Here is a 27538-nt window from a genome sequence, read left to right as displayed (position 1 = left end):
ATGGCTTTCCTTATCAGGAACAAGTTGAAGTGTATCATTGTGCTGTGTGTGTTGTGGTTGAGGGCAGCAGGGAGTACAGGCACACTTTGGGCATTGTTGTGAAGTTGGTTCCGTCTGCCATTCATTTGGCCTATGTGCCTGCACTGCGGTCGGACCCTGTGCTCAGTCCGCCAGCTTCGCATTCTCATCCTAATTAGCCGTTAGGTCTTGCTCCGGCAGGAGCAGCCTTTTCAAGCCGTTGAACAGTTTTCCCCGTCCGCCGCAGTCGGATTTGCAGCTTTTCCGACCGTGTTGGACGTTTTTTTGTGACATCTCTCCGCCGCGATCTGATTTTACGTACATTGCATCGTAATTTGACCCTCAGAAATGTCGCGGGTCATCGGGGGGAATTTTTTTCCGATGCCATGGTGGTTGGAGGGCTTTTCCATGCGCCATCGTAATTGGGACCATAATGTAGTGGTAATGTTAACTGTAGGGAGAGAGAAGGGAGGTAGATAGATGTAGAACATGTGTTTAAGGTACTTTTGTTGTGTGTTAACCAACTATTTCACTCCATTACAAACTGCAGTAGTAGGCCCACGTCGGGTTTAGTTTTTTCGAAACAATTATTGTTTAATAAAGTTAATAAGAATATATATATATTAAAAACTTTATTAAACATTAGTGTTTTGAAAGGTATGCTTTTTTTGTTTTGCAATGCGTTTTTTATAAAAAAGAAGACTTTTTCGTCATATTGGCTAAATGTATTTAGAAAATGACTTTAAAGAAAAAAAATCCAAATTGCAAAATAGAAGGTTGGATATTTTTAAATCAATCTATATTTAGATCTTGGATTTAGGATGTGCGAATTAAACTTTTTCAAGATGGATTTTCAGCGATGGATTAAGGAACTTGGAATTGAAAAGGGATTGTTTTTGATGAAGATTGAATCGCTACTGTCGAATTTGTTGTGTTTTTTGCACAGTAAAAACAATTTTTCATGATTTTTTTGGGGTGCCTTTTTTATAGATATGCACATATTTTTAATAACAATATTTGTGCATATTTAAATTTTTGAAAATGGGTTATGGATTTTCAAAATGGAATGTGGATTATTGGTAATGGATCTACAAAAAAGAAAAAGGACACTTGGCGAACAAATGGAAGGAACAAAAGTCTAAGGGGTCCATTATGATGTCAGACAGATCACCACTGCCCGCATCGCGGTGGTGATCCGCCCAACATCATCCCCCGCCTGCCTCCCATTTCCCCCCGCCATAACATAATAGCAGATGATGAGTCGACTGGGCAGAAAAGGGTTGAAAGTGGTGGCGGTGTCTGCTAGACACCGCCATCCATATTACAATGGTAGTGGGAAGGCATGTGGATTCCACAGATTGCGGTCCCTTGCTTGCCCCCAGGATGTTGAGGGGGTGGGGGAGACACATGGGGGGTACCTACGGTACCCCCCTGCATTTGGATGGACAATGTGGCAGGCACCACGTGGTGCCTGCCACGTTGTGCATGCAAATGCACAATGTGCGAGCAAAGCATTGTGGCGGGCGGTGCTGTGTGCACCACCAGCCACAATGAAGTGGATGGGGAATGACACTGCCACCGTGGTGGTGGCATCCTAATTGCCGGTGCGGGACCACCAAACCACTAGCGGCTGGTCCCAGCACCGCTAGGCTGGCAGGTGGATGTAAGTCCGCCCTCCATCCTAATAGACCCCTAAGAGTTGAAAAAAGAAAACATCTGATGGTAAGGAGACCCAACTTTTAATATCATTTTAAACAGTTTTGTAAAAAAACTCAAATTGATTTAGTGTTAATTTTTTAGGGCAAAACAGGCAAGTCAGAAAATAGTGTTGGTTAGAAATGGAGGATGTGTGCAAGATTATTAAGGTACTCTGAAGCCACTGTCAACGTAAACTGTTGAATTGCACTCAATAGTCTTTCAGACATTTCCTTTGTTCTTTTAGAAATAAGTGGGTTCAGATTACCTGTTATTGACTCCAATATTCTCATTTCTTTGAAACTTTGCTCCTTCCTCAAAATTTCCAAGAAATGATAGAAATTAGGATGAGGTCTGCCAATTGATTTATTGAAGGAGTTGTGCCATCCCTCTTGGGCATTGTTTGTTTTTGCTCCTCCCTCTTAGCAGGTCGAGTAGCAGTTCCACCACTCCATATGGAAACGTGGCTTCCTCCTGCGACCCGACCTGCTTAAATGGCCAGTCCATGTGTCTTCAAAATAATTTAGAATAGATGCCAATTTTTCTTAATTTGAGGTAAAGTATTCAGATTCTGTAATGGAAGTGTAGTACTCGTCTACACTGTCAGGAGGAACAAAGTATAGGGCAGTTAGTTTTTTTTAGTTCAAATTGTAGTTTGCTATCTGATATATAATCCTCAATTAAGGATTTTGTTTGAATTTTTCACCAATATGCCAGTGAAAAGTGAAAAAAACATCCTTGAATTTGGGTATCCGTGTACAATTCGATGATAGCATTAATCATAGGTAATTCTAAGTCAATTAGTACTTTTCTAGGACTTCTGTTGAATGTTTTGGCTTTTATCACTGACAATAATTCAGTGTATTAAATACAAAATGCGAAGTGGGTCGCACACCGCTCGTCATACTAGCAAATAGCCCCATAGGATTCTGGAGAATGTAGTGACAGCGGCGGGTACACCTATGCCACGAGTATATAGTTTAAAATGCCATCCCTGGACACGTGTTTCGAGGTAATTGCCTCTCGTCAGCAGGGAGCAGGTATGTATGCGGGGTGCTGTAGACTGCCAAAAAATTATCAGGTATAGTACCTCTCACGGCGCGCGGGTGCGGGATCCGGGCTCGTCAACCCATAGCTCAGGGAGCTTTAAATACAAAATGCGAAGTGGGTCGCACACCGCTCGTCATACTAGCAAATAGCCCCATAGGATTCTGGAGAATGTAGTGACAGCGGCGGGTACACCTATGCCACGAGTATATAGTTTAAAATGCCATCCCTGGACACGTGTTTCGAGGTAATTGCCTCTCGTCAGCAGGGAGCAGGTATGTATGCGGGGTGCTGTAGACTGCCAAAAAATTATCAGGTATAGTACCTCTCACGGCGCGCGGGTGCGGGATCCGGGCTCGTCAACCCATAGCTCAGGGAGCTTTAAATACAAAATGCGAAGTGGGTCGCACACCGCTCGTCATACTAGCAAATAGCCCCATAGGATTCTGGAGAATGTAGTGACAGTGGCGGGTACACCTATGCCACGAGTATATAGTTTAAAATGCCATCCCTGGACACGTGTTTCGAGGTAAATTCCTACTCCCTGCTGACGAGAGGCAACTACCTCGAAACACGTGTCCAGGGATGGCACACGCCACGCATACTTGCATTCACACTCGAGCATAGGTGTATCCGCCGACGCTGACCTTCAGGGACCATTTTCATTGGGGGAACACGCCTGGTAGGTGTAGCAGTGTGCGACCAATCTGGTTTAACTTTATATTCAGGCTCCCTTGAGCCGGTGGAGTCGACGGACTCATGGTTACGCACCTGCGCGCTACGAGAGGTACTAGACCTGATAACGATTTTAGCAGCTTACACAGCAACCCCACACATTTTCCTACTCCCTGCTGACGAGAGGCAACTACCTCGAAACACGTGTCCAGGGATGGCACACGCCACGCATACTTGCATTCACACTCGAGCATAGGTGTATCCGCCGACGCTGACCTTCAGGGACCATTTTCATTGGGGGAACACGCCTGGTAGGTGTAGCAGTGTGCGACCAATCTGGTTTAACTTTATATTCAGGCTCCCTTGAGCCGGTGGAGTCGACGGACTCATGGTTACGCACCTGCGCGCTACGAGAGGTACTAGACCTGATAACGATTTTAGCAGCTTACACAGCAACCCCACACATTTTCCTACTCCCTGCTGACGAGAGGCAACTACCTCGAAACACGTGTCCAGGGATGGCACACGCCACGCATACTTGCATTCACACTCGAGCATAGGTGTATCCGCCGACGCTGACCTTCAGGGACCATTTTCATTGGGGGAACACGCCTGGTAGGTGTAGCAGTGTGCGACCAATCTGGTTTAACAATAATTCAGTGTATGTTGAGGATTGTTTATCAGGAAGTAAACTGTAAACTAAGGGAACTACAGTGTTGCTAATATATCCGTGAATAGTCTATATTAGGGTGAAAGGATGGGACGTGCTTTTGAACGTTCCGTTCATCATCCAAATATCACTGTTCTCCATCCTTACAAGATTATGGAGGGTGCTAAAGATTAGAATTCTCTTTTGAGGGTTTTTGTTGTCATGCAAAAGGAAAGGTTCATTAGAAACAGTTACAGATAGTTCAGGTGGAATGATTGTCAGAATAGGTTTGGGGTGTTACTCTATGTGGGTTACTTGCCTGTTTTTGACGTTGAACAATTAGTCTCAAATTAGGAATTGTGGGCATACTACTTGCAACATGGGGAGAAATGTGTGTGGCAACCTCCCTTAAAAGTGCACCACAGGGTTCATTCGAGGTGGATGCAATGTCTTTAATTTCATTTATTGTTTGCCTTATTTCAATCTCCATTGCAGAGGCAGAGTGGTTATGATCTGTGGTTCTTAAAACAGAGTCACCAAGAGTAACCGCTCTGCCTGTGCAATGGGGTTAGAAGTATTGCACACACCTCCAATGACACCTGGGTTTCAGATAATCTCTCCTTACAATAAACATACCCACTATGATTTAGCAAACAATTTCCCCGGCTTGATGTGATGTATTTTGCTTCATTGAATGACATTTTCTGCTATGGATAGAAAAACAAAAAAAAATGAAATAAAATGTTAGTTTATTATTATTGATTATGTTTTCCTCATTATAGGAAAAAAATATAGTATCATTTAAGTAATTCAAACAACATTTTAAAGTCTTTGCTTTTGTAAATTATATTTAATGCTTTCAACATGTTAAATTCATGTATTGGAAGAAAGTTACTTTCTATAAAACGATACTGGGAGAGAAAAATCGTTAAGTTGGTTTATTGAGAATATTTCTAGTGGCTTACCTTTGTATAGACGTTGCTTGATGGTTAGAAATTGGTGAACTGATTTTTTTTTGGTTGATTCTGTAAGGAAAAAAAGAAAAAGTGTTTGATTAGTCTTTTGTTATACTAATAAAGTTTACTAGGGAGAGAACCTTTGATAAGTTATTTTATTGTCAGTTGTTTTTTCTAATCTTACCTTTTGTGAAAGGTTTGTTTTGTGGATTTAGGCTTTAACACAATTAATTTGTGGTCTGCAAAAGAAAAAGAACAAATATTTTTTAGGATTTTCTGTACTTTTAAACATGTTTTCCTGGAAAATAATTATAAAATAAGGGTTATAGAACAACATTTTCATTTATTTTGGAAGATTTTAAATGTGAAGGATAAGAGATGTATTTACCTTACACAACTATTTTACATCAGAAAAAGAGCATTGTATCTTTTAAATGTTTTTACCTTTTTTATGTTTCACCAACTGTATTTATATTTGAAAGATATAATATTTACCTTGTGAAGATTTTTCATATAATGCTGGAGGATTATTAAAGATTAGATGTTAAAAGATGTTAAAGCTTGAAGAAACATATATTTCAAATATTTATAATTTTTTACTTTGTATCTTTATGTGTTTTGCAAAAAGAGTTTTTCATATAATATAATTGTTTTAGTCCTTTTTTGAGAAAATCTTTTAAAAATTACCTTTAAAATAATTTTCAAAAGCCGATGTGCTGAATTGAAATTTTGAAGAATATATTCCGCCTTATCACAGTAGTTGAAGGATGCTGTAGTTATCTGTTGATATATGTAAACATAAAAATAAACATTAGACTATTTTAACAAAATATTTATAATCCCCCGAAAAAAGATTGGTGATTTTGTCAAAGCTAAACACATGTTGGAGTAGGATTAGTACGTTTTTAAACAGTATTTATTCAGAGGCAAGCAGCCTTTGGAGTAGGAATAGTAATTTTAACTCCACCACTATCCAGCATTTTCCCTGAGGCAAACACCCCTTAGAGTTGGAATAGTAATTTGAACCCCACCACTATCCACTACGTTTCCCTGAGGCAAGCACCTTTTGGATTTGGAATATTAATTTTTACTCCACCACTATCCAGCATTTTCCCTGAGGCAAGCACCCCTTGGAGTAGGAATAGTAATTTCAACGCCGCCACTATCCAGCATTTTCCCTGAGTTAAGCACTCTTTGGAGTAAGAATAGTAAATTGAACTCTACCACTAACCAGCCTTTTCCCTGAGGCAAGCACCCCTTGGAGTCGGAATAGTAATTTTAACCCCACCACCATCCAGCATTTTCCCTGAGGCAAACACCCCTTGGAATAGGAAAATACATTTGAATCCCTTTATTATTGTTTATTTTTTCTCTGGGAAGCAAATTTTTGTTTTGTGATAGTATTTTTACATAACCAATATCTAACACTTTCCCCCAGGGAAGATTCACGACTAACCAGAATTTTCTCTCAGTTAAGTACTCATTGAAATAGGAATTATACTTTTTAAGTTCAGCACTATCCTCCACTTTCCCTCAGGCAAACACCCTTTGGAGTAGGGATAGTGATTTAGCTTACGCCTCAATCTATTTTTTATACGAGGTGAGCCTTATTTTTAGAGCTGGAATAGTATTTTTGCATTCTTCAATCCAATATTTCTTTATTTTGGTTATTCACCATAAAAGAACAAGCATATACAAGCAAGTTAAAATAGTTAAATTGTTAAAATAGTAAAAAAAAAAAAAGAAAAAAATCATCTGACGGTGCATTTTAAGTTAAAGACCGATAAAAAAAGTCAATAACAGTCAAGTCCTTGATTTTGCATGTTAAGGAAATTTCTCCTAACATACCACATGGAAGTTAGGAAGCGTGAGACCGCAAAGACTATATGAGAATCTGTGTTGTATTTTAAAATTCTGAAGGCTTCAATGCAGCGGGTTGTGCCTAGGTTATTACATAGCTGGACTAACCATCTTTGTCTTGTTGTACGATATCCTGGACAAATGAAGAACACATGAATTTCAGACTCAACACACGTGTTACAGACTGGACACCTACTCTTAAATTACCCCCTGACCATTTACACGTGAATGCACGCAGGGGGAGTCAGCCGTGTCAAAACTGTACATATAATTTCCTGTCTAATGCCGGGCGGATTGCATCCAGGCATGCCTCCAGCCTGCAAGTGTCTTTTACTTCCAAGAAGAGTGATGTGAGAGAGCCATGAGCGGATTCTGCTTGGAGTTTTATGGATAAACGCACCAGTAGCTGATGGTTAATAACGTGCGTGGTGTTCTCAAGCACGCTATATCAGGGTTATCCCATAGTTCTTTTAGGCCTATTTCATAGAGTCCCTCCCTGATAAATCTGGCCACTTTCCTGAGCCGGGGAGACTCAGAATTTCCAATAGCTCTTATCTGTATTCTTGACGCTCCGGTGTTGCCCAGAGGCGTAGCCATAATAGTAATGGCCTGCTGCCAATTTTCTCAGAAATAGATCTCACCCCTAGGCCCATGCGCAGTGGAACCAGGGGGGAGCTGATCAGTAGACTGAATAATTTTCTAAGGAATTTGTTCACAGTAGTAACCAGGGGCCTAAGGTTGGAGTGCCCCCAGAATTCAGCCCCATAGAGAGCTTTGCTCCTGGCCTGAGTTTTGTATATCTCTCACTGGTTTCTGGGATGTTTCCCTAAAGAACTTGGCCAGGCCACCTGTGGTCTGTGCCATTTTAAGATTAGACTTGCTAATTTGAGCCCCCCAAGTCATATTCTCTGTGAGAGTTAGTCCCAAATAGTCAAATACAGAGACCTGCTCCAAAGGGCTACCATTCATGTGCGGGTTGGGGCGTGTAGATTTACTGGGGTTAAAGATCATAAATTTAGTTTTTTTCATGTTGGTCTCTAGTCTCCTAGTCCAGCAAAACTCAAAAAACCCATCTAGAATTCTTTGGATACAAATGGTGACTAAAAAAGGAGAAGGGTATCGTGTACAAACATCATGGCAGGGATTCGCTTTAGCACGATTTTAGGAGCGTCAATATCCTTACAGGCTCTCAGCGCATCAATCAGACCATTGATGTATATGCAGAACAGGGTGTGGGAAAGCACACATCCCTGTCTAACTCCCCTGTTTACAGGGATGGGCTGCATTAGTTCCTCATTTTTCCCGTATCTAATTTGGGCATCATTTTCATTGTGTAGCCTTCCAGTACATTTAAAAGGTAAGGGCGTAATCCCAGATTGCTTAGGATCCTCCATAGAGCATCTCTAGGTACCAGGTCAAACGCACTCTTCAGGGCAACAAAGACCAGATACATGCTGCCCCCTTCTAAATGGACTGTTTTCCAATAAAGAAGCCGGAGCCTGAACATCTGATCTATTGTTGATGTTTTCTCCCTGAAGCCAGCCTGCAAGGGGGTCAAAATCTTTTGTTCTTCCAGCCAAGACTGCAAAAGTTCTAAAATAACCCCAGCAAAGATTTTCTATGAGACATCGATCAAACTGATCGGTTTATAGTTTGCTGGTGACAAAGGAGATCCCTTCTTGAATACCGGGATGATCTCGGCACCTACCCAAGTTGCGGGAAGAGCCATTCCCAATAAAATGGCGTTAAAGATTGCCCAAAAATAAGGTCCCCAGATCTTGGATTCAGCCCAATAAAGATCCCCTTATTTATATTTAATTTTTGAGAGGGAAGTATATTTTAGAGTAATTTTATTAGTTTTTAATGTTAATAAATGTTAAATTTAATTAAAAATGATAACAAAATTGATTTATATAGTTTTGGTCACTCACTTTATATATATTGTCGAAAAATTTGTTTTTTAATCTGGTAAATAGAAGTTTGACAATTTTTCCAGAAAAACTGAAAGAAAAATAAAATGCGTTATTGTAGTATATTTGCGTTTGGATTACTTTTCAAATATTTTATTATTCCTATACATTTTACTTACTATGGGGCATATCAACAAGCAGGCGATAAAAAATTATCGCCGCTTTTGCGGCCGTTTTCGGCCGAAAAGCGGCGATAATTTTATCGCCTAATCAGCAAGGTCACGCTAACGCATGAAACCTTGCTTTAGCGTCAGGATTTCTAACGCCCAGCTTTGCATCTCTAATGAGATGCAAAGTGGGCCTTCCTGACCTAACATGACAGGAGAAATGTCGCTAAGCGACATTTCTCCTATCGACAAGCCCCACGCTATGAAGCATAGCGTCAGGAAAAGTAGCGATAACCCCTGTTATCGCTACTTTCCTTACGCCTGCTTCAGGACTGACTTAGGCATGACATCCTATGGAAGGAGGATATCATGGCTAAGTTTGTGAGTCCCGAACAACTAGCTAACGTGAGATTATCGCTGGGTTTCCAGCGATAATCTCACGTTAGCCAGTTAGCGCCAGGATTTTTATCGCTGATGAGATAAGCGTTGCTAATAGCACGCTATCTCAGCGATAAAAATCGGCGATAGCCGGCGATAATTATCCTGGCGCTAAGTGCGCTCAGCGATAATTATCGCCGGTTGTTGTTGATATGCCTCTTGGTATTTTAGATGTCTTAGTTTGATGTTGTTAATTCTCTGGCAGCAAAATGCTTGTGGTGTGTCTGGTAGTCAGGTAACCACTGTTTTTAAAATGGTGGACGGCTCCTTTTATACATTTTGTGGTGCTGAACATTATTTGAAATGAACATGTGTTTTGTGTCTATTTTTTTGTCGTGTTTTTAATGCTATGTAAAACTGTAAATAATGTTTTTCTTATGTTAATGTTCATTACTTTTTTTTCATGCATCTTATGACTGCCATTTTGGCAACCTACGGGTCAAAGTGATTTCGTTGAAAGAGTAGTAGGACTTTTGTTTTTGTGCATTTTGAAATGGTGGGGTATTTGTTTAGATTCAGATTACTTTTGTGTTATTGAAATTTAATTATGTTTAATTTTTAACATAATTAATGTTAGATAGTTAGGTAAAATAAAGTGTATTAATGTTCGTCTTTTGGGCTCGTGGTTATTTAGAAAATTGTATTAAAAATTTTACAAGATGTGTATTTAATTAAATTATCAGTATTAACAATATTTTGTATATTATTTGTTATATAATAATTCATAATTGTGTCTTGATTATATTTGAGTTATATATTAAAGAATTTTATTAATAAAAAATATTTGAAAACATTGATCTTTATTAAAAGTTACTTGAGTATTAATTTTAGTACTCCTGTGTTATTTTTAGTGTTCAGTACCTTTTTAAATACAGTGAATTAATAAAGTAACTGTCTGAAACATATTTGAACAGAATAAAAAATTAGTTTTGTCAATTTTTTTTCTATAAATTGAAAACAAGAGTATTCATTTTAGTCCCCGAGTATTAATTTTAATACTCTGGTATTAATTGTAAATACCCGCGTTTTAATACACTACCCCACCCAAAACCCCTATTTTCCCTGCATCCCATCCCAGGGGTTTATTATACAATTAAAAAATATATATACTTTGTCATAGTATGCGTTGTTCTAGTATGCGTTGTAATCGATCATTCAATATATTAATATATTTTTGCGTTGTAATGGTATGCATTGTTAAAACATGCGGTATAATGGTACTTGCATTGTAAAAACTGTGCTGTAAATGCGTGCTTGGTAATGGTTTGCATTGTAACATCATATATTCTATTACATCTCTTGAGTGTAATTCCCAATTGTGAAGAGATAGACTTTTCAAGTTAGTTTCACTGAACTCACAATTTAAAATCAAAACTTATGGTGAAGTTGAATTTTAAATTCCAGTTTAGCAAATGCCACTTTTAGGAAGTTGAAGCAAAACAACTAAAACTGACAGGGAGATACTCATGCAGAGGGACACTAAATCAGAGGCACACAAAGGAATGCAAAAGTGTTACAATTGTTCACATTGTAACAATGTGTTGATGGGTCCATCAATCTCACATCCATGGTCGGGAAAGCCAGTAAATCTGTGTTTCATTGCAAATTGCAACATGAAAAATGTGATTTATGCTATAAGATGTCCATGTGGTTTATATTACGTGGGTAAGACAGAGAGATCATTGCATACACGCATCACAGAACATAAGAGCAGAATTAGAACCAGGGTTTTGAGTTCACCATTAGCCAACCATTGGAGTGAGTTTCATCACACCATTGCACAGCTTAGATTCATGGCACTAGAATCTATCAAGAGACACAATGACAGAGACAAGTCAAAGTTTATTACTCAATGAGAAACATATTGGATTCTGTAGCTGGATACTTTGACCCCCAAGGGTCTTAATGATAAATTGGAGTTAACCTGTTTCTTGTGATCCTGTTCTGAACATGATTGATTGCGGTTGTTTTACCTGGGGAGAGCAGCAGAGATTAGTTCTTGTGGGTCAGTTTATGAACAGTCAATCAATGAATATTAGTTTTAGTCATTTTCACCTTTCATAGAGTTTTTCAGGGTTTGTAATAGGTTGGAGACTCTAGAATGCTTTTGGATTTAGGTTATCACACTACGTACCAGCGACAGTCTTGTTGAGCAGTTCCACAATAGTTCAGGAAAAGCAGGTCATTCTACATATAGCCGCTAGTGAAGGACTCTTTCTCGGTGACAGGTTATGAATGATGATTACGATCCAGTAATGCAGGTACACTAGACACATCATTTTTGCCCCTTTCTTTAAAACAGTAATTATTTCCTTTATGGAACAACCTGAATAATTCTTTTTGTTATGATTCATTCTAACCATGTTTTATTCTCAATTCTGCAGTTTTACTGATACATTTACTTTACTAAGGTGCCGATTACGATCCTGGAAAAACCGGGTACGAACCGTCGGTTGGAGCATTTTCTCCGTCCGACTCGTACACGGTTGTAAAACTTTACAAACATGGAAGTACGATTCGCACGGAAACACCATTTCCGTACGTATCGTAAAAAACACCGTCCGACGAAAATATACATACGAATGTGATCCGGGAATGCTCCGACGTGACGTCGGGACGCTGTCAGGCAGCGTTTCACGACCCAGGAAGTACGAATCGAACCGACAGCAGTCCGGACGGCAATATTTTCACGGCATCCAAAAAGTGCCGGAAAAGCGAAGTACGCCGCAAAACGACCAGAATAGGGGGCCCGGTATGTGCCGTACCCCCTCCCCAGCCCCCGTGAGTACGCGCCTAACCACCCCCCCAGCCCCCGTGAGTACGCGCCGAACCCCCCCGTGTATGTACACCCGTGTACATGTCGAACCCCCCGTGTATGTACACCCCTGTACGTGTCGAACCCCCATGTATGTACACCCGTGTACGTGTTGAACCCCCCGTGTATGTACACCCGTGTACGTGTCGAACCCCCCATGTATGTACACCCCTGTACGTGTCGCGCTGGGGGTACGCACCATACATACACGGGTGGGGGTACGACTCGAATGTACAGGGGTGTACATACACGGGGGGTTCGACACGTACACGGGTGTACATACACGGGGGTTCGACACGTACAGGGGTGTACATACACGGGGGTGTTCGACACATACACGGGTGTACATACACGGGGGGTTCGACACGCACACGGGTGTACATACATGGGGGGTTCGACACGTACAGGGGTGTACATACACGGGGGGTTCGACATGTACAGGGGTGTACATACACGGGGGGGTTCGACACGTACACGGGTGTACATACACGGGGGTTCGGCGCGTACTCATGGGGGCTGGGGGGGTGGTTAGGCACGTACTCACGGGGGCTGGGGGGGTACGGCGCGTACCGGGTCCCCTATTCTGGTCGTTTTGCGGCGTACTTCGCTTTTACGGCACTTTTTGGGTGCCGTGAAAATATTGCCGTCCGGACTGCTGTCGGTTCGAATCGTACTTCCTGGGTCGTGAAACGCTGCCTGACAGCGTCCCGACGTCACGTCGGAGCATTCCCGGATCACATTCGTATGTATATTTTCGTCGGACGGTGTTTTTTATGATTCGTACGGAAATGGTGTTTCCTTGCGAATCATACTTCCATGTTTGTAAAGTTTTACAACCGGGTACGAGTCGGACGGAGAAAACGCTCCGACTGACGGTTCGTACCCGGTTTTTCCAGGATCGTAATCGGTACCTTACTAGTTATTGGTTTATGGTTTTCTTGTCTGCTAAAGGTTTGTGGTATAGATCGTGAGGTACCATTGATTACACAAATTGATATTGGGACTTCAAAAAACTGTTGGGATTGTACTAATATCAATTGAGGCTTGCAGAACCTCATTGCGATGAGGGTGATTTCCCGCTGGTCGAGATTTCACTTGCTGATGTGATAATCGTTTGGTGTGAACATTCTGAAGGTATTAAAACCTTAATAATCTGATAGGTGAAATGTTTTTGATTTTCTTTATTGTAGCTGACAAAGCTAGTTTATTTTAGTTTACAGTTGTCAAATTGTGTGTATGAGATAAATTGTAAAGGTAGTGAACTGCTGCAAGGAGTACCATCATATGTCATAGTGTGCCGTGCTTTGATAAGATAGCAGGTGTACTGTTGCGCTGTGATTGGTTAATGATGACACAGAGTGCTGCACAGTGGTAGTTAGTTGGTTGTGTGCGTATTGTATTGAGATTGGTAAAAAGGTCTTCAAAAAAATATTTACGTCTCAGAATCAAAACATTGAATCAAATTGAATGTATTGAACTAAATATTGTTAAACTTGTAGAAATCATGAAAAGTTTTAAAGAATTTAAGATTTTTGTGAAAGGTGATGTTATAATTCTGATACTGGAAGGTAAAGAGGTGCCGTCTGAGGATACACCTGCACATTATGACAACTGATTTGGGATGACATACATGTTTATAGCTTCTCTAATGGTGCAGGATTATTAAAAAAGAGGGTACTTTGAGTTTTCTTAAATATTGTACCTTTGAGCTAAGAATTATTGAAAAATTGAAGGAGAAACTGTTGAAAATGAAGCCACCAACTAGATGCACGCAATGAGAAGCACTGGATCTATGGGAGAAGGTAGCACGAGACAAAGAAAGGGAGACATACCAGAGTACGACCTAAAGAGCAATGCGTAATTATGCAGATGCTTAATGGGATGAAGCACAGCAGAGATGGAGGAAAGTTATAGTTGAAGGAACTAGACTGTATCCAGCTATTTCCACTGAGAAACCTGAGAAATCAAAAAAGACTAAGACACAGGAAATGATGAAAGGAATGATGAGACAGTGATTCAGGGGGCGATATTTTTGAAGAAATGTTAGCCTTGTGCCCCCACCTTATGTGAACTCCACCACAAGTACCTGTAATAATGTCACTGCAAGCACTACAGTGGCTACTGGTCCTGTTAACCTTGAGTACTATGCAAATTGAAAGACCACTGCAGACATTACAAATTGATCCAGCACCTGTTCTTCAGACACCAACTGTTATCAAACCTGGTGTTACTGATTCCATTATCACTGTTCTGGTATAATTACCACAAATTGCAACTATACAGACAGTGCCTAGTTTCACTTGTGACTAAGTCAATTGTAACTCCCTCACATGTGATTGCTGCATGAATATTTTCCCGACTCCAGAAGCTGAAGGAGCTTTAGGAGGATTGACTATCTCAGGGTTTATCCCAAAATACCAACATTAACAGATTGTTGTCTGAAATCACCACAAATGATTCAGTCATTGAGGTGAGGGGAAAGGATTGTATTTACAACACCAATAATACAGGGAGAAGCCAATTTATTTGAGTATGGGATTTTTCCACCATGGTTTTGAGGAAGCAGCATTACTTAAAAGACAGTAAGTGAGGAATTGCAAGTTACCCTAGAACCCAAAAAGGAGAGACCGCTGAATGTTTCAAAGCTGAAAGTTTAACTTGGAGAAATGTGCATTAGTATTTGAATCCGTATCAGAAGATACTTTTAATTAACCCAAGTAAGGAGATTACAAGATGTGCAAGCTGTCACACGTGATAAATTGACTTATTTGACCTTTCAAAGTGCTTTCCTTTGTAGAGAGGTTACATGGTTCAATTAGATAATGGAGCAATTGAGAAGATGCGCTCTTCAGAAATGCGTTTCCACATAAGTGAATTGGTAAGATGCATGTGGAAATGGAGTGATTTTGAGCGACTAGAAATTAAATGGTCCAAAAAGGAGTGCATGTTTGTTCTTTGGAGCTCATGACTTGGGCTGTAGATCAATCATTATGTGCGGAATCTGATTCCTTCATGGAGCCTTTGTCCTTTGAAATATAAAATAGTGACACTATGGATTCCTCTGAAGCACTCTAATTTGATTATTTTTCCAAATTGACTTTTCTCTGTAATTTTAGTTTCTAGTTCAGATTTCTGAAATTAGACTTAAGGTATGTTTACATAGTGATTAAATTTATCATAGCTAGTATCCTTTTTAGTGCTATTGTCCTGACCAGAGGGCGTATGGCCCATTGCAGTTTTCCCTATGTTAGCCTAACTGTGCACATTGTAGGCCTCATTCTCCTTTGCACACATTACTATATAAACATGCTTGCCTTTGTGCCACATTGTACTTTCACATCTTTATTTTTATTTATTCATTTAGTGTTTTGTATAGCGTGAACATGACCCTTTAGGGTATCAGAGCGCTTTACAGCAGCAGCAAGTTATTTACAAGAATTTACAAAAACAAGTTAGATGCAAAAATAGAGCATGCAAACATGAGAAAACAGTGTAGGGAAAAAACAGGATATACACAGGGAATAGGGGTAGCGAACAGGACAACAGTTGGGAAGATAGCAAGAGGATGGGCAAGGGCAGAGGGAGACTGGAGGCACCAGCAAATGGAACCTGCATATGTTTTCACATTCTGTTCTTTTCCTCAGAGTTAATCTGAACACCACAGACAAAGTCAAACAACAATGATCATTATTATTCTTTCTGGCCAGGCACTAACACCTAGACATAACACAAGAATGCCACTGTTGTTTATGTCCACACGTTTTGCACATAGATGAGCCAAAAACACACCCATGGAATGAGAGTTCTGAGACAAGAGCACTGGGTATGCTGAGATGTAGAATGCTCATCTGTGTAGGCTAAGGTATGTGGTCTGCTAATAATCTCAGAGATATCTCATATATAATCATTTAGATTTAGTGGCAGGGGAGTGGGGTTTCGGTCACTCTGTCTTAGAAAATGACAGGGCTTTTCCTTGTATATGTATTATTAACCATTCTAACTGTATTTTTATTATGCATTTGCTTTCAAATTGTGGCATGTATACTGCATTTCAGAGAATGATATTTTAAATAAATATTCTAAACTTCCTTTGTGTCTCCTAGTTATCCTATTGTGGACAAGTACGAGTGAGAGAGTGAAAGGGTGAAAGGCTGTGTGCTGCTACCACGATCCCTGAGAGGGTCGAGAATGCTGTGTTCTAGGGTGTCATCACTGGTTTCTCTGGTAGGATAGGAGGTCAAGTAAGTCACTATAGCTAGTCAGACTCAGACTCATAGACACTGAGGTGGTATGGTGACTCTGCCCCAATCACACTGATTTTCTATGGTTCCAAACTTAGTTCTGTTCCAGAGCAGAATCCCTGCAACAAGATTTAGCCTGGAAGAAAATTGAAGCAATGATAACTAGGGAAAAAAGTTTAAAGGGAGAAAATTGTTAAGGAGCCTGAAAAAGTAAAAACGAGTTAGCAGAAAAATTGGTAAAGGAGTCGGCAAAGGAAGAATTAACGGGGAAGAAAATGGGTTAAGTGGAAGGAAATCATTAGAGAATTCTGCAAAAGAAGAATGTGTTTTTTAGGGAGATAAACAATTACTAACCTGCTACGAGTTCCAAGGACCTGCCTGGAGGAGCGAACCGCAGGAGAGAGCTGGCCCAGAGACCTGCTCAATGTAGTCACATTGCAGCCTTCATTAAGCAGGTTTCTGAGGAGGGGGTGTTAGTTGAAGGTAGGAAACAGGACAGAGAGAGGAAACAGCTTCAATATCAAGAGGAAACAGCTTGGATGAAAAAGCAGGAAAATTTGGTTTAGCCTGGAAGAAAATTGAAGCAATGTTGAGAGGGCATAAAAAAGCAAGTTTAAAAGGAGAAAATAATTACATAGTCTGAAAATTAAGAATGAGTTAGGAGAACAATTGATAAAGGATCCTGCAAAGGAAAGACAGATTAAGAGGGAAGAAAATGGGTTAAGCTGGATACAAGTCTTTAGAGAAGACTGCAAAGGAAGAATGCAGTTTATAAGGGGAACCTGCAAGGAGTTCCGAGGTCCTGCCTGGCAGAGTAATCAGCAGGGCAGAGCTGTTCCAGAGACCTGTTCAATGTGGTCTCGCTGCAGCCTCCATTAGGTAGGTTTCCTGGGAGGGGCAGGGTGCTGGACAGGGTCAATGGGAAGCAGGAGGGAAAGTGAGCATGAGGGAACAACTGGGATAAAAAAGTGGGAAAAAGAGGTCTTGCCTGAAAGAAAAATGAAGCAAGGTTGGGAGAGGGGAGCAAGTTTAAAAGGAGAAAATAGTTGAAGAGCCTAACAAACGAGGAAAAAAAGAGTTAGAAGGGGATACATAGTTAATGGAACTTGCAAATTAAGAACACAGATTTAAGAGAGAATAAATGGGTTAAGCGGAAGGAAAGAGGTAAAGAATGCTTCAAAGAAACAACGCAGATTAATGGGGGCGAAAATGGGCTAGGTGGAAAGAGTTATGGATCCTCCGGGAATTGGGAAGTGGGAGGGAGGGAGAGGGAGCATGAGGAAACAGCTGGGATGAAAAAGCAAGAGAAATAGGTTTAGTCTGAAAGACAAATGAAGAAGAGTTGAGTGGGTTAAAAAAGTGAGTTTAAATTGAGAAAATTGCGAAGGAGCCTAAAAAAGGAAAAACAAGTTAGAAGTCAAAAGAGCCTGCAAAGAGAAAACATATCTCAGATTAACCCCTCCTTCAAAAGCTTTAAGAGACAATTAAAGGATCTCCTCTAAAATTGGCACGTTAACCATCTGGGCAGTAATTCCTAGTGTATAAGGATAATCTCTATGCCGATCTATGTATATGTGTTTTGTTTTCTTTCAAGCTCAAACCTTGATTTGGCTCTCAGCACAGTTAGTTACTTTAAATAATTAATCTCTGATGTTGCCTTTGACAGTGCAGTAAAGCACTCTAATACCCTGGGAACTTGTTAGCACTATATAACATCTTTAAATAAAATAAACTTGCTTAATGAGACACTTAAAAAAAGTCTTTAATATGCCAATAAAAGAAATAAATATTAACCTTACACCTAGTAAAGATAGAGAAAATGATGTTTAGAAAGATGTTTGGAAGAAGGAGGAAGACAATTTAAAAAAGAAAATGGTTTACACCAAACTAAAATTAGACAGACAACAATTAGATTTTTTGGTTTACTAAAGGAGAAAACACACCAGAAACAGACATGTGGGAATAAGTAACAAGAACTAACGACAGACTCCAAATGCCGCACCTCTTTACTGTGTTCTCATAGGGTAAAGTTAATAATATAATTGAAGTTGGTGTGCACAGACTGCTCCTGCATCCGCCGTTAAAGGACGCAAACTGCCAAGCAGATATCAAGCAATATCAAGAGGAAACAGCTTGGATGAAAAAGCAGGAAAATTTGGTTTAGCCTGGAAGAAAATTGAAGCAATGTTGAGAGGGCATAAAAAAGCAATCCCAAACAACGTTTGAAAATAATCGGAGCAGTGCACTACCAGATTGTTCTGTTAGGTCACACCAAGGTGCCGAATTTTTCACGTACGACTCTTATCTGTATTTTTTTACGTACGAGTCGTACAAGTCCCGTACAAACGGTGAAGTACAATTCGTACCGTAAAAATACATACGAATTGCTTCGGGAAAAGTCTACGAGACGTCCCTGGACAGATTTACGTATGAGTCGTAAAACTGAAGTCCGAGCGCACAAGTCCGATCCTTACCGGCGTCCCGAATACACAAGCGTATGGAAAACGTCCCGTACGGAGCGAACTTTGTACGACCACTACCCCGGGTACACTTGGGCCCGGGGTACGAGTCGTACGGACCCCCCACCCCACCCAAGCATGCACGCACCATACCCCAGCACCTACATATGTACGCGCCGGACCCCCCACCTCAGCAACCACGTCTGTACGCGCCTTACCCCAGCACCCGCGTATGTACGGGTCATACCCCCCCTCCCCAGCACCCGTGCATGTACGTGCCGTACCCCAGCACCCACGTATGTAAGCGCCGTACCCCCCACCCCAGCACCCGCGTATGTACGCGCCGTACCCCCCCACCCCAGCTCCGCGCATGTATGCACCATACCCCCCACCCCAGCACCCACGTATGAACGCGCCGTACACCCCCACCCCAGCACCCGTGTATGTACGCGCCGTACCCCAGCACACGCGTATGTCCGCGCCGTACCCCCCCACCACAGCACCCGCGCATGTACGTGCCGTACCCCAGCACCTGCGTATGTAAGCATCGTACCCCCCACCACAGCACCCACGTATGTACACCCCGTACCCCCCACCCCAGCCCCGTACTTGGACGCACCGTACCCCAACACCGTACCCCAGCATCGCGTATGTACGAGTCGTACAACACCATTGCACATGTGATCACTGTACAACAACATAGCCGTGGACGCACCTTACATACACGAAAAAGACTCGTACTGAACCAGGACACTGTAAAACAGCACAAGGTCCGTCAATTCGACTCGCACAACACCACAAAACACGTCTACAGGACAAAAAACAACTAAAAGACTGACCTGGCACATCCAAACTGTCAAACAGAAGCCCAAACTCACAACCACCTCTTATAACACACCCACCAAAAGTTCAAACACAGCCACACCCACAAATGGACCAATAAAAAGAGCCCACAATCCCAAACCATGAGCCTTTGCAACAGACCCACTGCTGACAGACATCACACACAAACAACTGCACCCATACACCTTAACTTACACACCTTCACACAACCTCCTTCACACAGACACATACACACACCTACACATTCACACCCACACACCCACAACCATCCACACCCACACCCCACACCATGCCCACAGACAAGAATCCAAAGTTCACAGCTCTTTGGAACATTGGTCAGACAGACCAGCATATCCCAAAACACTAGCCTGTGGCAGAGGATCGTCGATCGGGTGACTGCTGTTGCGCCCATCAGAAGGACCAGGAATGAATGTCAAGCCAGGTGGTACGATCTGCGCAGGGCAGTCAAGCGAAAATGAACGAGGAATACGCCCAGAGTAACATCACAGGAGGTGGGCTGCCCCGCAGACCGGTACATTACCATCCCTGGGAGGAGAAGGTGATGGCCCTGCTTCCGCCGGTGGGAGTACACGAGTCGAAGGAGTTCGAGAGCCTGGTGAGTACACAAACAACTCACGTAACATGGGGGGAATGGCATACACACCCCAACTACAACAAATGCACTCACCTACCCCCAAGCCCTCACCTGACCCAACCACACCCTAAACAACGCTCAGGCCACTAACATGAGTATGCCCTATTCCATGTCCCAGCCTACACAAACCACAAACCCAAGACAGGATGTCCGGGATGCTGGGAGGGTGGGATCACTAAACATATTGTACAACTCAGTAACAGACACCATTGCCCTCAGCCCATATGGCCCAGGTACATACCCATGCACCATGTGCAATGCACAGGGACTGGCAAAGTACTGAAAAGGTAGCTGACACTTGGCCCTGCTGTAGGCAGCACAAGGCCCTCCTGTGACAACTGCAAACTCGAACACAAACATAACAAGCTCAGAAATCTAGTGCAGGAACTCACACACACTGACATGGCAGCATGCGCCAGGGTGGGACAGATACATCACCTGGGAGACCCACAGCCAAATCACACCACACCCACCAGCAGGCTGCGTCAATCAATCAACAATCGATCAGGGTACTTGTAAGGCGTGCAATTTACCGGTCAGGGTCTCAGCGCGCAGAGGGTGGGGGGTTCCACCAATACCCGAAGAGGCAGGTCTTGAGGAGTCTCCTGAAGGAAAGTAGGTCTTGGGTCAGTCGTAGGTGGGTTGGGAGGGTCTTCCAGGTCTTGGCGGCGAGGTAGTAGAAGGATCTGCTGCAGGCGGGTGTACGTTGAATGCGGGGGACAGCTGTGAGGGCGAGGATGCCGGAGCGGAGCTGGCGGGTGGGAGTGTAGAAGCTAAGTCTGATGTGCAGGTAGGCTTGTCCGGCGGTGTGGAGTGCCTTGTGTGCGTGGCTGAGGAGCCTACAGGTGATCCTCTTGGCGATGTGGAGCCAGTGCAGGTCTCTCAGGAGGGGGGTGATGTGGCTGTGGCGGGGGCGTTGATGATCAGTTGTGCCGAGGCGTTTCAGAAGCGTTGTAGCCGCCGTTGGTGTGTGGATGGAAGTCCTGCGTAGAGTGCAGTGGCGTAGTCCAGTCAGCTGCTGACGAGGGCCTGTGTCGCTGTTCTACTTGTTTAAGTCGGGATCCACCAGTAGATCCGGCGGAGCGTGCGTAGGGTGTCGTAGCAGGAGGAGGAGACGCCGTTGACCTGCTTGGACATAGAGAGGGAGGATGCGAGGATCAATCCTAGGTTGCGTGCGTGTTTGGTGGGTGTCGGTGATGTCCCCAGAGCAATCGGCCACCAGGAGTCGTCCCAGGGTGAGGGTGTGGGTCCCAGGATGAGGACCTCCGTCTTGTCCGAGTTCAGTTTCAGATGGCCGCTCCGCATCCAGTCGGCGATGGCCCTCAGACCCTCGTGGATGTTTATCTTGGCGGTGTGAGGGTCCTTGGTGAGGGAGAGGATGAGCTGGGTGTCGTGGGTGTAGGAGATGTCTTTGAGGTTGTGGTGGCGGCCCACTTGTGTGAGGGGGGCCATTTGGATGTTGATCAGCGTTGGCCTGAGTGATGATCACTCACCCCTCACACAAGCACCCACCCCCGGGGCAGCCAATGGAGTCACACACTCTCACAATGGACATGTGACACAACAAGAACAAGCCGCAGCCAAAAAAGCATCCAACGCCAAATGCGACATGTCAAAGACCCTGGCTAACATTTCAATCAGTCCCCTGCAACATACCCATCCACAAGTGAACATTGATGTGAATGCTAGGCACATACAACTACCTGGAGGAACTGTGGCAACCAGAACATGTGTGAAACATGGATGTCGCATGAAACAGCATTAAGATTGTCTCTCTCTCACACACAGGGCAACGTCATGGATCTCCCCCCAACACTGGGGGGGAACAATCACAGGCCCAGGCTCGGCAGGAAGATGATCCCACCGGCGGCGACGACTCTCAGCACTCTGTGGATGACCCCAACCAACCTGGACCCTCTGGTGCCCAAGCCCCTGCAGCACCTGCGTCAGGTACACCTGTGCCAACCACCACCCCCATTCTTGCCACATCCCAGGAGACACCCAGGAGCCCTGCCCGCACACAACAACTGAGCCAGTCTGACCTGCAGGGACAAGGTTCTCCGGCCACCCAGGAGGAGGCAGACAACCCAGCAAATGCCATCCCTCAGGGGTCCGGTAGACCCGATGTGCCCACAACGGCAGGCCAGGCTCGTGTGGGCTGGGGTGGTGGGAGTGGAGGCAGGCGGAGGCGCGAACCTGACCAGCCAGCTGAGGGAACCGGTATGTCACACATACGCCACATCTTGGAGATATACCGGCGTGACACCAGGGGCATCAGCCAGGTAGTGGGGACCCTCAACGAGATTAAGAACCAGCAGGCCGAGCAACACGCCAGTCAACAACAACACCAAGGACGGATGGAGGCAAGACTGGCTGAGCTCCTGGCGGTGCAAACGGACATAAGCCGTTCACGCCGTCGGATCGTCAACAACATGGGCAACCCTCCCTGTGCCACCAGGCGAAGACCAGCACCAGCCACAGGGAGGGAGGAGGAGGAGGATTCGTCCAACGGAGTGTCCCAAGCATCGTCAAGGCCTGCATCTGAGGGTCCCGCAAGGAAGGTGGGTCATCCACGGAAAAGACCGTGAGAGGCAGTGGACCATCCACATATCCCAGGTCACCTGGTCTGGCACCTGGCCCTCTGGCGCAACAGCAGCACCTCATCCAATGACATTCTCTGCCACATGGACTTTCTGGTCACAGTCTGACCAATGATGACCAACACTGTGGTCTGGACTCTGATGACTCCAACTGACAAGGATGCCATCTTCCACTGTGAACTTTGGATTCCATGCGCACTGTATAGAACCTATTTGTCCATACGAAACAGGCCCCCCACTGAAAATAAATCTCATTTTCTACAATTACATGTTGCATTCATTTTGCATGAGTACACAACCTACGTGTGGGGAAATGTCAAACTATGCATGAGTGTTGAACTAACTCCAGCCATCCATACCCTGGAATCTGAGTCTGGGACAGGACACACATGGGTCACACTGTATCATACTATACAGACATGGAGCACAATACTCAGCCGTGATGGCCTCAAGCTGCTGAGGGGGGCATACATTACTGTGCGGACAGACCAATTGGGGAGAGTATCATGAAGGCATAGAGGTCATGGCTCATGTGGATGTTGCCGGGGAGGGAGTAGCATGTATGTCTTGCCAGGTGGGAAAACTATGTCCTGCATGCTGGAGTACGGTGGATGTGAAGAATGGTGGCCAGGGCAAGGTTGGATGCACGGAGTTGGCACAACGGGGTCTCGGATGACAGACGGCCAATGTTGGTTTGGGGTCTGGGGTTGTGGCCTGCCTCCTGAGTGTGGGTGAGGAGTCTGAAGGTCATCCTGCAGCACACAGTGATCCATTGCAGCTATCTCTGGTGGACGGTGATGTGGCTGGGGCGCGGGATGTTGAAGCCGAGGTGTGCACATGCAGCCTGGATGTGGACTGATTTCCCGGGAGTTAGGATGTACTTGCTCCGTAGAGGGTGGGGCAGTAGTTGACACAGCTGGTGTCGTGGGCCTGGGGCAAGGTCTGTCTTTCCCTGGAGTGAATCTATCTGTGGATCATGTGCATCATGCAGAGGGTGTTGCACCCTGAGGTACAGATGCTGGTGATTAGCATGGCAAATGTGAGTGACAAATCCATGATGCACACCATCTGGTGTGCGTGGCCACTGGGTGCATGTGCAGGGCTCTTGTGGGTGGGACACAAGCAGTTTACCCACCTGTAAGGGGACAATCCTCAGATGATTACCTCAGTCCTGTACAAGTCCAGCCTCAGGTGGCTGATGTTCAGCCATTCATCAATGGATCTCATGCCTTCTTGAATGTTGGAACTGCCATTGGCTGCGTCTTTGGTGAGGGTGAAGAGCACCTGGCTATCAATGGCATACGAGCTGATGATGAGGTGCTGTGTGCATGTGATGTCGGTGAGGGGGACCTGGACACATTGAAGATTGACACGCTGAGAGATGATACCTGGGCCATGTGCCAGATGTTGCCACTACACTACATGCTGAAGGCTTGAGTCCCACTCCCATGGCCTTGCTGGTGTACGGAGCCAGTGGGGAGTAGGAGGGATATGACCTGGTTGGTGTGACAGGGCCTGGAAGGCGGGGCAGCGCTGTGTAGGCAGTTGGAGTTGCACACTCATCATGCAAAGGTGTCGTGTGTGCGCCTAGGGTATGCCTGAGAGCAGGCGGTAGCTCCTTGGATGAACAATGCTTGGAGGGTGGCTGCAACATCAGACTGTAGTGTGTTGTGGGTCATGTAAGGACATGAGGGTCGTGCAATGTGCACGTTGCATGCGCTGACGGTCCAGCCTATGGCACCGCGTGGGCGCAACAGTGGCACAGACAAGCTGATGCCAGCCAAATGAATGGAGGGAGGAAGGGAGGAGCATCTTTGAGGTGTGTGTGTTGCCGCATCTGTAATCTTTCTGTGCCCTTGCTGCAGGGGCCGCAGCAGCAGGCGGCATGTCCTGGAAACTATGCCACTAGTTGCACACAAAGACAAGGATGTCAGAAAGGACTACTGCAACAGGCGTATGTAAAGGAAGGAGTGTCCGGTTTCCCATGGCACACCCAGAGACAATGGATGCACAATCACCAAAGATGACTGACACCGGATCATGAAACTGAAGGACGAGCTGCGCACAGGATACACACCATCAGCAGGTGTTGACGGCCTGTTGCAGTCACCAACATGCCCAAATACATACATAACCATGGACATCATGCACAATGGATATTCAAATCCCTGAAGAACTGCATGCATGTTGCTAAACTACACATAGACCCATATGCACAATCTATGACAACTATGCCAGAGATGCCGCATGCAAAGTGGCAAGAGACCTGCATTGACAGAGATGAGGCACCTTGGAGGGTGAGGAACACCTTTATTACTCAGGTTCACACCTAGGGAAATGCATCAATATGAACAGACTCACAGGTCATTTGGCTGAACATGTGGGACCTACACTGGACACCCCCTTCACAACACAGATGCTGTAAATCCATTGAACTGGCACACAAGTGAAGGGTGTGAGCCAAACACCCCCTGCGGCACACAGAGGGGCTGCAATTCCCCATTTATCCTCTCATGGGGATGTCCCACACTATGTCCACCCGTAGCATCCCGTATGTTTCAGAGGGAAGTTGTACACACATTGATGCCTTCATCAGAATCCACAGTCCCATCACAGAGGACTGTTACGAAGGGTGACTATCAATACATGGGAGTCATGCAACATGTCATGTGCCCCATGGTGAGTCAACATGTATGTATAGTAACACAACATGCACAGGAGCAGTGCCCACACATTCCAAACACCTACCAACACAAAAATGCCGTGCAGCAATCCTTAACCAAAAAGACTTTTCACCATGTCCGTGCATGGGACGCTGATTCAGCACACATTGCAATACTCATGAGGAATAGCGGGAGGCCAACGATGACACGAGCAGACAGCATGCGAAACTACCTGGGGATGACAGAGACACAAGAAGTCAGGTAAAAGATTGTCATCCGCATGCATGGTCATTTACTCTACAGGAATAAGTGTGTCACCATGCTATATTAAAATTGTGTGTCATCACTCCAGTGACACATCTGAACACACATCTAAGTCACTTAGCATACAGTCAGCTGGACACACACATTGCAACACATGCCACACAAAGCTCCAGGCGTGCACACTCAGACCCATGGACTCACCATTATGAGAAGAAGTTGCGTATGAGCTCACTCCGGATATCATCCTCCTCCTCCTCCTCATCCTCACTTGCCTCGTGACCAAGCCCTTCATCCTCCACGGGTGGATGTTCCTGCTCATCCGGATCCAGGATGAGTGGCACAGCCTTCTCCACTGCCATGTTGTGCAGCATGCAGCACACGAGGAAGATCTTGCTTGCCTTCACCGGTGCATATGGGAGGGACGAGCCTGTCTTGTGAAGGCACCGGAATCTGCTCTTCAGGAGGCCAAACGTCCTCTCAATCACTCGCCTGGTCTGCCCATGTGCGTTGTTGTAACGGTGATCTGCAGCTGTTCTGGGGTTGCGGAAGGGCGTCATCAGCCATGGCATGTTGGGATAGCCAGAGTCCCCTACATGGAAACATCATGTAAATAAGTGGGTCAGGAGATGCCGTAAGATGCAAAAATAGTGCTAAACAAAGGACAAACAGAGTATACCCACCAACAAGACATGCTCGTTCGTTGTGCAGCCCCAGCATCATTTCTGGCACATGCTTACGCTTCATGATGTTGGCATCGTGTGCTGACCCTGGAAAACGTGCACAGACATGGGAAATCAGCATGTTAGCAAGACACACCACAAGGGCATTTATAGAGTGGTAATGTTTACGGTTGCGATAGGCGACCTCCTGTGCCTGTGGTGGTACCAAAGCCACATGTGTCCCATCAATAGACCCAATTACATGGGGCATCCCTCCCAGGGCATAGAACTCACCCTTGACACCTGTCAACTGCTCACGACTTGGAAAATGGATGAATTCATCCAGGTGCTCCAACATGGCTTCTAAAAATTCATGCAGGACACGGCTGAACATGGTCTGTGACATGCCACCCACATCAGCTATGGTGAATTGAAACGTACCGGTGGCAAAAAAATGTAGGGCTGCCATCACCTTCATCTTGGGGGTCAGCGCAGTAGGATACCTGTGTCGCAGTTGGAGGTGTTGTTCAAGCTTTGCGGTCAAGTTCTCAATCAACTGTTGCGAGAAGCGGTAACGTCTTAGGCAGTCACGTTCCCTCATGGCACCCAAGTCTGGCATTGGTCGGGGGAGAGGCGGTGCCCTGCAGAAAATTGGAAGGAATAACGAAGAGTTAGTACATAACAACATCAATGTCAATGAACTGAGCACATGCTCAACTGCTACTACACATCTGCTAATTACAGAGTCAGGTCTGTGCAATACATCCAGGACATGTATGCCAGCCAGGTGATACTCCTACAACAAGCCAGCTACACCCGTTGATAGTCAAGTTCTACATGACATGGCCCGAAACTAGCTGTGGGCCAGTGTTAGTGAACAGCCAGAGACATCACAGGAGTGAAATACATCCACATATCTGCATT

At 44.5% G+C, this 27538-nt stretch overlaps 1 long non-coding RNA gene across 1 annotated transcript in view; it reads right to left on the bottom strand.

Annotated features, from left to right (window-relative positions):
* Positions 1–5755: 5755 nt before the first annotated feature.
* Positions 5756–27538, bottom strand: part of LOC146809216 (uncharacterized) — a 35669-nt gene continuing 13886 nt past the window's right edge. Inside the window, exon 4 of the long non-coding RNA XR_014965533.1 lies at positions 5756–5820. This is a non-coding gene — a long non-coding RNA (uncharacterized LOC146809216). The remainder of the gene's footprint in view (positions 5821–27538) is intronic.

Source organism: Triturus cristatus, chromosome 7, assembly GCF_964204655.1.
Source record: "Triturus cristatus chromosome 7, aTriCri1.1, whole genome shotgun sequence".
Classification (NCBI taxonomy): domain Eukaryota; kingdom Metazoa; phylum Chordata; class Amphibia; order Caudata; family Salamandridae; genus Triturus; species Triturus cristatus.
This window is presented reverse-complemented; position numbering and strand designations above follow the sequence as displayed.